This window comes from Cricetulus griseus, chromosome 2 (assembly GCF_003668045.3).
Source record: "Cricetulus griseus strain 17A/GY chromosome 2, alternate assembly CriGri-PICRH-1.0, whole genome shotgun sequence".
In the NCBI taxonomy this organism is placed as follows: domain Eukaryota; kingdom Metazoa; phylum Chordata; class Mammalia; order Rodentia; family Cricetidae; genus Cricetulus; species Cricetulus griseus.
In genome coordinates this window covers 270,689,946-270,700,604 of record NC_048595.1, presented here as the reverse complement: position 1 = coordinate 270,700,604, position 10,659 = coordinate 270,689,946, and positions in this window count along the sequence as shown.

The following is a 10,659-nucleotide window of genomic DNA, read 5'->3' as shown; positions in this document are numbered from 1 at the left end:
CAGAGTTGGGGCCTGAGGATTTGGGGAAAGTCTTCCTGGGGAAGTGAGATCTGACTGCTCTGGAGGAAGGGAGAGTGGCAGTAGAAGGGTGTTAAAACCTCTCAGAAGAGGAAATTGCATTTGTGAGGGCTCTGAGGTGAAGCAGAGTCCAGAACATTCCAGGAACTGAAAGAAAGGCCAGCTGGGCTGGGAGGGGTAGGGCAGAGTCACAACATCTGAAGGGACACTCTGGCAAGTAGATGGTGCCTGATCGTAAAGACCACAGCTAGGGCTTTCTTTCATGATGCTTCTCTATCTTCCATAAAGCTTTTTACTCCTTTCCTCCAATACATCACAGTCACTTCCACAGCCACACTTACAGTCTTGTTACATTAAATCCTCAAACCCTGTTCATTTCTTAGTATCTGCATGAGATCCGACCCAAGACCCTTTATGATTAGCAACATCTGAGAGGACTCACGAATTGTATAGAAAATGCATGGCATTTGCATATAAGTCAAGCATAACTTGCTGTATGCTTTGAATCATTTCTGGAGTACTTATAATACTTAGTACAACAGAAGCTCCCTGCAGATAGATGCTCAGGGCAGATTGTACCGACATCACATAAATGCAAGCACTTCCTGCCTCTGAGTGAGACCACTTCTTAGAGTTCAAGGTTGGCTAAAAATGCTCCACCGCTGTCATCTTAAAAGCCAAAACTTTCTATTCTGACCTTAACTGCGAATGCTATCTCCCAGGAACTGTGGTTTGTCCTCCCAGAACCTTTGCCCCCTTCACTATTTGCAAAGCCATGGTCTAGGGACCTTTTCTCCCATTCTTTGTTAACCAGCACAATGCTCCAGGTCACCTCTTTTTAGTGACTTTACTCCGACCCTCATGGTGCTTGGTGACCACTCCTGATTGATTGCTTACTCCATTCCTTCCACCGACTTCCTTTCAGGATTTATCACCCACCTTCCCCACCCCTACCCTGCTCCCCTACTGGACTCCCTTGGCAGGAGCCCAAGACTCTGCCGGACTTGTTTTTCACTTTCTAGTAGACACTGGCCAAACCCTGGTAATTGCACCAACTTAGCCTCTCTCTTTCACTTTCCTTCTGTCTAGTCAAAGAGCTGTTTCCTGGCTTTACGTCCTCACTTTCCTTGCCAAATGGAATTCTTCCAAGCTTTCCTCCACACTTCCTGGGATGGGAGATACATAACTTTGCCACTGCTTTGTTTGAAATTGGTCAATGACTTTGCTTCCCCAAGAAGGAAAGTCCAGCCTCCTCATGGAGAAAACAGAGCTATTATGGCCTGGCCCTGGCTCACATCTCCCAAACCTTCTGCCCAGGCACGCCACCAACTTCTGGTCTATTCCACCCTTGAGTCTTGCACACTAGCTGTTCTAACTTGCTCTCTTCCTCTAGCCACCATGCAACAGCCTGTCTCTGCATGCCATGCAATCTGTTCGGCATCTTTCCCCACTCATGGGGCTGCCCACACACTTGATGTCCTGTAGAATTCAGCGCACAAATTCCAGGAAGCCTTTCTGGAACCATTGCTCTCCCTCCTGCACAGGTGGTCCTAACTACTCCTTGCACCATGCACTCTCCTCAATGGATAGTGACATCCCAGTAAGAATTTATCTTCTCTCTACTTTTTTTTTTCAAGTATATTTAATGTGCATTGGTGTGAGGGTGTCAGATCCCCTAGAACTGGAGTTACAGACAGTTGCAAGATGCCATGTGGGTACTGGGAATTGAACCCAGGTCCTCTGGAAGAGAAGGCGGTGCTCTTAACCACTGACCCATCTCTCCAGCCCCAAGAATTTATCTTCAAAGCGTTCTCTAACATGGTTAGAAGCCACTCAAAATCAAAGCCTAGGCATTATTTGACTACCTGTATGGTGCTCAGCATGGCTGATGAGCGAGCACTCAGGATAATCTCTGACTTGGCAAACTATCTTACTCTTCGTCTTGCTGAGTTTCACTAACTCTCAAGTGAAACTCTCCAATTTTCCCTTCCCCTCTAGAGAGGAATCTTCTCTTTCCTGTATCAGTCAAGGTTTCATTTCTATAGTAACATATATAAGGCAAGCTACTTTATAAGGAAAAAAGGCGTCTTTTGTTCCCAGTCTTGAAGGTTGGAAGTCAAAGTCACCTGGGTTAAGTCTAGATAGAATCCTTTGGCTGTATAATACCATGGTGGGATATCAGGAGGAAGCAAGCAATTACATTCCTAGCCAGGAGCAGAAAATGGGCCATGCCTCCCAATCCTTTCTAAGGATACTTGGCAAGTAGTTGGATTTTTTTTGTTTGTTTGTTTTGTTTTTTGAGATAGGGTTTCTCTGTATAACAGCCTTGGCTCTTCTGTAGACAAGGCTGGCCTTGAACTCACAGAGATCGACCTGCCTCAGCCTCCTGAGTCCTGGGCTTAAAGGAGTGAGCCACTGTCACCTGGGTGTAGTTGGATTTTTTTTTATTTTTTGTTTTCACTCTTTAGGGGCCTACCACCCAGCTCCCAAATGAACACACAGAGACTTATTCTTACTTATGATTCCTGGCCTTAGCTTGACTTGTTTCTAGCCAGCTTTTCTAATTTAAATTATTCTGTTTCTCTTTAACTACATTTTGCCTCTGGGCATTTCAGCTTTCTTTATTCTGTATCTTTCTTTCCTTCTTACTCTGTGGCTGATTGTGTCACTGGGTGGCTGGCCCCTGATGTCCTCTTCTCCTTTTGTCAATCCTCACTGTCTTCCCTAGACTTCTCTTATTTATTTTCTCTGCCTGCCATCCCTGCCTATTTCTCTTGCCTAGCTAGCTACTGGTCATTCAGCTCTTTATTAGACCAATCAGGTGTTTTAGGCAGGCAAAGTAACATAGCTTTACAGAGTTAAACAAACACAACATAAAAGAATGCAACATATTCTTACATCATTAAACAAATACTCCATAGCACAAATGGATGTAACACATCTTAAATTAATATCCCACAACAACTATTCTTATAGTAACCTTCTGAGGACCTCCCACAAGACCCCACCTCCTGAAGACTCCACTGCCTTCTGTAGAGCCAAACCGGGGAACAAACCTTTAACACAGGAACCTCAGCCCCAGAACAAATAAACAAAAACTAAAGCAAAACCAAGTCTACAAATTTATCTACTCTTGAAGTCATATTCCAGGCTACAAGAGCATGGTTTCAGAGCTGGAGAGGTGGCTCGGAGGTTTCGAGCCTGTGTTGTTCTTCCAGAGGACCCAAGTTTGACTCCAGGTTAGTCACCCATGTCAGATGACTGACAAATACCTGTAACTGTCTCCAGAGGAGTTGATGTCTCTAGTCTCCAACAGCATCTGCATATATGTGCCACACACACACACATACACACACACACACACACACACACACACACACACACACACACAGCTAAAAATTTAAATATCTTCAAAAGGTCAAACTTGAAAAGCAATTATAGTATGCTAAAGAAAGCCATCATTTCCTCTTCATATAGACTTGCACAATAAGAATTAATTCTGTTCATCCTGACTGTTCCGATGGGTCAGTTCCATCAGCTCCCTTGTAAACATCTGCCTTTAATCCGGAATGCTTTTCTTTTGTCATCATATAACTGCTAAAGAAATCTTCCTGGAACACCAATTTGCGACATCTTGTAACTCTTTTTTCTTGTTGTTATTTTTGTTTTTTTGAGACAGGGTTTCTCTGCAGCTTTGGAGTCTATCCTGGAAACTCCATCTGTAGACCAGGCTGGCCTCGAACTTACAAAGATCCGCCTGCCTCTGCCTCCCCAGTGCTGAAACTAAAGGCGTGCACCACCAACGTTCAGCAACATCTTGTAACTCTTAAATTCCTTTAAAAAACTGTGATTGCAAAATTTCAGGATGATTAAGAAGAAAGCATACTATTGAAAACTCTATGGATGGTCTATCTGTTAGAAGTGCTTGCAGTGCAAGTCTGAGGACCTACCTGCATACCATTCCTGAAGCCATGTGAGAAGGAGAGGACCAACCCTTGAACCATGTCCTCTGATCTCCACATGCACTATACACATGTACAAGCACACACAACAGTAACAAATGAAATAGTTAAATTTTATAATGTCACCATGACTTCATATCTCAGTGAAAGTTTAATTTTGAAAACTCCATTTATTGACCACCAAATGAAATTAATTATAGACTTCGACAGTGATACCTTGTGTATACTTTCAACCCAAGTTCCCATTGATTCTCCATTTATTTTGTTCTAATCAAATGACTTAATGTTACATTATACTCATTTCTCAATTTAGAGCAGTGGTTCTCAACCATTGGTTGAGACCCCCTACCAAACCTCTATCTCCAAAAATATTTATATCACAATTCATAACAGTAACATAGTTTTTAGCAATGAAGTAGCAGTGAAAATAACTTTGTGGTTGGGGTCACCATAACATGAGGAACTGTATTAAAGGGTCCCAGCATTAAGAAGGTTGAGAACCACTGATTTCGACCATATAGTTTCTAAATAAATTCTGATATATATGACATATATATGATATAAATATATGTACACATATATGTGATATACATACATATTCATAACAGGATCTTACTTTGTTGTCCAGGCTGGACCTAGCCTTGCAATCTCTTGCCTTAGCTTCCTGAGTGATGGGATTAGAGGTGTAAACTGGTACAAGAGGAAATAAATGGAGAGATACATTTTAAGACAATTTCCTTAAAGCTTTGATTTTCAATAAAGTTTATAGCTCAGAAAAACGAGGTCAAAGTTCCCATTTACATATGTAGCCTGAACTTACACTGAATTTACAACTACCTCACCATACAGCTCAAGTTTCTGAAGATTTCTTTGTCACCAAAACTCTTGGCACACGCTGTTCCAGATCAGCCCCTACAGTGATGAGCTCTGTCTGCCCAGTTTGCTGCTGGCCTTCTGTTTTCCAACATCAGTAGGTTCCAAGGTACAGAGTCCAGTATCTAGATAAGTGATCCTCAACCTTCCTAATGCTGCAACCCTCAAAAACAGCTCCTCATGTTGAAGTGACCCCCAACCACAAAATTATTTCATTGCTACCCCATAACTGTAACTTTGCTACTGTTATGAATTGTAATGTAAATATCTGATATGCAGGATATCTGATATGTAACCTCCCAAAGGGATTATGACCCCACAGGTTGAGAACCAGTGATCTAGAGCATGGAAAACGCCTGGCTCTGCTACTCTTCTGCTGTCGGTGTACGTCTGTGGCAAGCAGAGGAACAAGTTGCTGTGTGATGTGTGATCGTGATAACTGGTCTTTATGTCTCTTTCCACGTTGTTATGTACAAGCCCTACTTTCTCAGGATGCCATCCTCCCCCCAAAGCAGTCAGCCCATTTGTACTTATATTTCCACCATCTTTGACTGGGCATAGATCTCCAAATCAGAAAAAATGATCTGTGTTTGCTACTTCCTTCCACAACCTCTGATCTGGGGCAGCTCACACTCCTTACTCTAAGGTTACCAAAGGGAGGCAGAATGGTTATCTTACTACAGAGTTAGTACCTGACTGACACCCCTCCCTTATATAGCCATAGCCATTAGGATATTTGTACCTCAAGGATGAACAGTTGAAATATAATTAAAAACCCCTGCCAAATCATTTTGCTGTCTTTTAATTCAAGAAACTTATTAGAAAAACAGTACATTTTAGTTCAGTTACTCTACTATTATGGAATTACACTAGTGTGGCAGAAACATTGTGCACTAACTGGGCTATTCTGAAAAATCTAGTAATATTTAGTGATTTTGCTTTTACAAGAAACTATTTCAACGGGCGGTGGTACACGCCTTTAATCCCAGCACTCGGAGGTAGAGGCAGGCAGATCTCTGTGAGTTCGAGACCAGCCTGGTCTACAAGAGCTAGTTTCAGCACAGCTTCCAAAGCCACAGAGAAACCCTGTCTTAACCCCCTCCCGCAAAAGAAAGAAACTGTATCTTAGGCTTCAAATAGTCAAAAAATGCACAAGTTTTTAGAACAATGATACATATTAAGTTTTCAACTTATTATATCCAAATTTGCTCTTATAGACTGAGTATGGATGAGAACTTTGGGAAACAAAGATTTTGAATATGCAAAGTGACAGATAAATATTCTTCTTAAAGTCATTGTATTTATTTGTTTGCTTGTTTTTTTTCCTGTGTGTGCGTGTGTGTGTGTGTGTGTGTGTGTGTGTGTGTGTGTGTGTGTGTGTGTGTGTGTGTAGCTTTGGAGCCTGTCCTGGCACTTACTCTGTAGAGCAGGCTGACCTTGAACTCACATAGATACTCCTGCCTCTGCCTCCCAAGTGCTGAGATTAAAGGTGTGTGCTACCACTGCCAGCATCACTAAACTCCTCACCTTATCTCACCCTATCTATCTGTCTGTCTATCTATCTGTCTATCTTTGAGACTGAACTCAGCTTCCCAGTTGGATAAACAGGCTGTTGAGCAAGCCTGGGATCCTCCTGTCTCCCAATTCTGGGATTACAATTGAGGTCTTCATGTTTTTGTAAGCAGACATTTAACACAATGGCATCTCCCAAGATGCATTTTTATTTGTATAAGTAGGCAAATTTAGAAGATAATGAATGAGTTCATTTTTCATTTTAACTTCCTGATATCAAATTCAGATTGCAGGGTCCACAAATTTCCCTATGTACAACTCCCGTTCCTAACACTGATGCCTGCAGAGGTTTTCTCTCTTTTTTTTCCTTTTCCCCTTTCTTCCTCTCTCAGGAGCCCTCCTGTCCTCTGCTTCCTTCCCCCTCCTTCCCTTCTTTCCTTCCTCCCTTCCAGTTTCCCTTTCCCTTTTCTCTTTTCTCTTTGTTTAGCATATTTCCTAAATGCCTTGTTGGAAGTAAGGAAGTTCTTCCCTATGGGGATGTTAAAGGAAACAGAAGTCACAGCTCGGGATTCTGCATGTCACTACTTGATACCATTTATGAATTTACAAACTTACATGGGTGCTTTCAGTGTATCACCCAACTACACAACCAGGCAGGTTTTGTACAGGCACGGGTTTGTTTGCTTTTTACATACAGATCAAATAAAGTCGGATAATCAAGCTGGGTCATTTAATCCTTTAAAAAAGTCCCCAGTCCTTCCACTTGGGAATTTTGAAACTGAAAAGTTCAAGCATTTTCTATGCAATGTGCTCTTCTAAAAACACAACTTGCAGGAGAAGCCCGGTACTGTTTTCACTCTGTGTATTCAGTATGCTAACACAGCAGCTGGGAAAATTTTGCTGGAACTAGCTTTAACCTTAGCCCACTGCTGCTCTGAGCAGCATTGTTGGCATTTTCAGGGAGACTCCCTTCTGGTTCTGACTGATCTGTTGCCTTTTGAGATTTAAACCTGGGCTGAGTATATTGTATTGTCCAGGCGGTAGACACTATATTTGTAGCTTTTGTTTGTTTGTTGTTGTTTTGGTTTGGTTTGGTTTGGTTTGGTTTTTCCAGACAGTGTTTCTCTGTGGCTTTAGAGGTTATCCTGAAACTAGCTCTTGTAGACCAAGCTGCTCTCGAACTCACAGAGATCTGCCTGCCTCTGCCTCCCGAGTGCTGGGACTAAAGGCATGTGCCACCACCACCAGGCTTATTTGTAGCATTATTAGCATATGGATATGTGCCTCTACCTGAAGTAGGCTATTAAAAAATAAATATGGAACCACACAGAGAAGTCTATACTGAAGACATAGATAAAACTTGGGTCAAATGAAGACTTCACACAAACCTGTTTATCTCATGTATTCATGCTGAAGACAGCAGAGCATTTAGAGGTGTATGGTAACTCAGGCAGCACTAAAAATCTTGTGGATGTAGTATGAATTTCTCTACTGAATAGCAGGATATTTGAAGGGATAGACCGTGCCTTGCCAACTCCTCAATACTTGTTAGCACAGGGTGGTACATATTAAGTATGTGTAAATGTTTATGAAAAAACTTCAATTAAGATCTGCCTAGGGACATTTGTTTTGATCCTCCAAAGTAGAAAAATTCATCTTTCTGTAGCTGGGAAATGTATTCTATTCTCTTCCAACATATTCTATTGGGAAAAGGGAATAGCAAACATTTTGTTAAGTAAGTTTTCCATAAAACATTGTGCTGTTCACTTCTCACAGAGCTTTATGTCTGTCACCTGTGTTTTTTTTCTTTTTTTCCTAATATGGTCAGTAATGCATTTCACAAAGAGGACTGACTTGGTTTTACTATTAGTTAATTCTTCTAGAATGTCCCATTTTCGCTATCATAAGTTGCTCATTTCTTGTTGGGAGCTGTGGTTCACTGAGAAGGGGAGTTCCTTTATGGCTAGTAATACTTTGGAATCCCCAGGGATGGTCCATGACAAAAGAGATTAGAATTCTGAAGTGACACCCTTCAAACCACAACTAGTCAGTCTATGGTCTGAGTCACCATCTTCACCAGATCAGGTCAGCCTGTACCTAAAAGGGGGGAGGAGAAGGAAGAAACCCTTGTAAAAGTACAGTGTGCCCAATAGAAAAATTCTCCAGTCATGCTTTAGAATTTTGAGCTCTAGCCCATGGAAACTTCCTAATATTTAAAATCACAAAGCGACTGTGAACTTCCCATCACCACATTGGGCATTTTGGTTGTGGTGTACTTTACTTATGCACACATTCTTCAAGTTGGTTCTGAATATCTTTCTTGGATTTTTTCCTGTTTCAGTTTTGTTTCCAAAGAGAATTTTCCCAATATCCCTGGCTTCACATTAGCTGAGGTACTTTTCAAAGGGGCCTACATGTCCTGTGTAGCATCAAGAACTGAATTTGTTAACAAAAGCATAAGCCATCAATTCATTGTTAGGGAGTGTCTATGAGTGATAGGTGTGAATGGGCCACCAGAACCAGATATGCACGTCAGTCACTGAAGAGGTTCTGAAGAACCCATAAATCTCAGAAAGCAGCAAAAAGGAAGGGATGACCAGATTAAGTTGCTGTTTTTTTCCTAAGTAATCTCCTAGTTGGTATTCATGAGAATAGCTGAGTAATTCCAGGGCTTAGCCAGCTGAGGAAAGCCTTGCCTTAATTCCACACCTGTGTCTCAGTCCTGGCTGGTGGTCAAGTTGGCTAAACCTGCTTGTTACTCTCATTTTAGCTCTTGTCTCTGTTGTAAACTTTGCTTTCCTTCATAAGTCAAAGTCTTTGGTGGGAAACAATACACTGTCTTAGGGGAACTCGGGTTTACTGGGGGGTTGTCATGCCAGTTCTGCAGCTTTTTAGGGCTTGGCTCAAATTATTTACCTGAACCCTCCTCTCAAAGCCACTCTCAGCTCTGGGACATGGGTGAAGTGGCATGCCCTTCAGAGTTCTAGAACAAAGCATGTGCACACAAGAGATGCTGGGTCCAATCACAGACACACTAATAAACTAACAAATAGAAGCCTGGGGGTTGGTGGCATGTGCCTATGGCAGGCTGAATCAGGAAGCTTGCAAGTTTGAGGCCAGCCTAAGCCACACAATGAGACTCTGTCTCAAAACTCCAAGAGTTTCAAAAGGCAAATGAAAACATATAATGCTGAGCTCTCTGCTTAACACTGGTAGATAATGCACCGGGTCTCTGAGGAAAGGGGTCCCAGAGGGTCCCCCAAGATTTACACTGAAGTCCTGCCCTGCACTTACTGGTTGCCACCCTATGAATTTTCTCTCAAAGCCTCAGCTTCTTCATTTGTAAAATGGGGAGAATCTTCCATAACCTATGTAAGTAGCTTAAGGAAGAAAAGCATGTGTGTTTGTGTGTGTGTGTGTGTGTGTGTGTGTGTGTGTGTGTGTGTGTGTAAACACTTTATAAAAGATGAGGTTAAAACGTGACTGGTCTAACTACAAAATTCTTGGGAGCTCTCTTCTTTCAGGAAACAGACCTTCATAGTTTCTTCCTGCCCAGGGTAGTGGCCCTTTCCTCACTTTTTCTGAATGACTCATGTGGAATTTGTCACAAACTATCTTGCAGTTTGTTTTCTCTTCATTTTACTTCAACTGGTTCTAATTTCTGGAAGATTCAATTTTAAATGTGTGCATTTGTGCTCTCAGCTCATAGGAGGGAAGCCCTCCTGGGGGTACCAAACCACACCACACCATGCCATAGTACACCTCACAATACCATACTATACCTCACCATGCCATCCATACCACACCTCACCATGTCATACCACACCTCACCATGCCATATCATACCTCACCATGCCATTTCATACCTCACCATGCCATCTCATACCTCACCATGCCATATCATACCTCACCATGCCATTTCATACCTCACCATGCCATCTCATACCTCACCATGCCATCTCATACCTCACCATGCCATTTCATACCTCACCATGCCATATCATACCTCACCATGCCATCTCATACCTCACCATGCCATCTCATACCTCACCACGTCATACCACACCTCACCATGCCATCTCATACCTCACCATGCCATACCACACCTCACCATGCCATTTCATACCTCACCATGCCATACCACACCTCACCATGCCATCTCATACCTCACCATGCCATCTCATACCTCACCATGCCATATCATACCTCACCATGCCATTTCATACCTCACCATGCCATCTCATACCTCACCATGTCATACCACACCTCACCATGCCATTTCATACCTCACCAT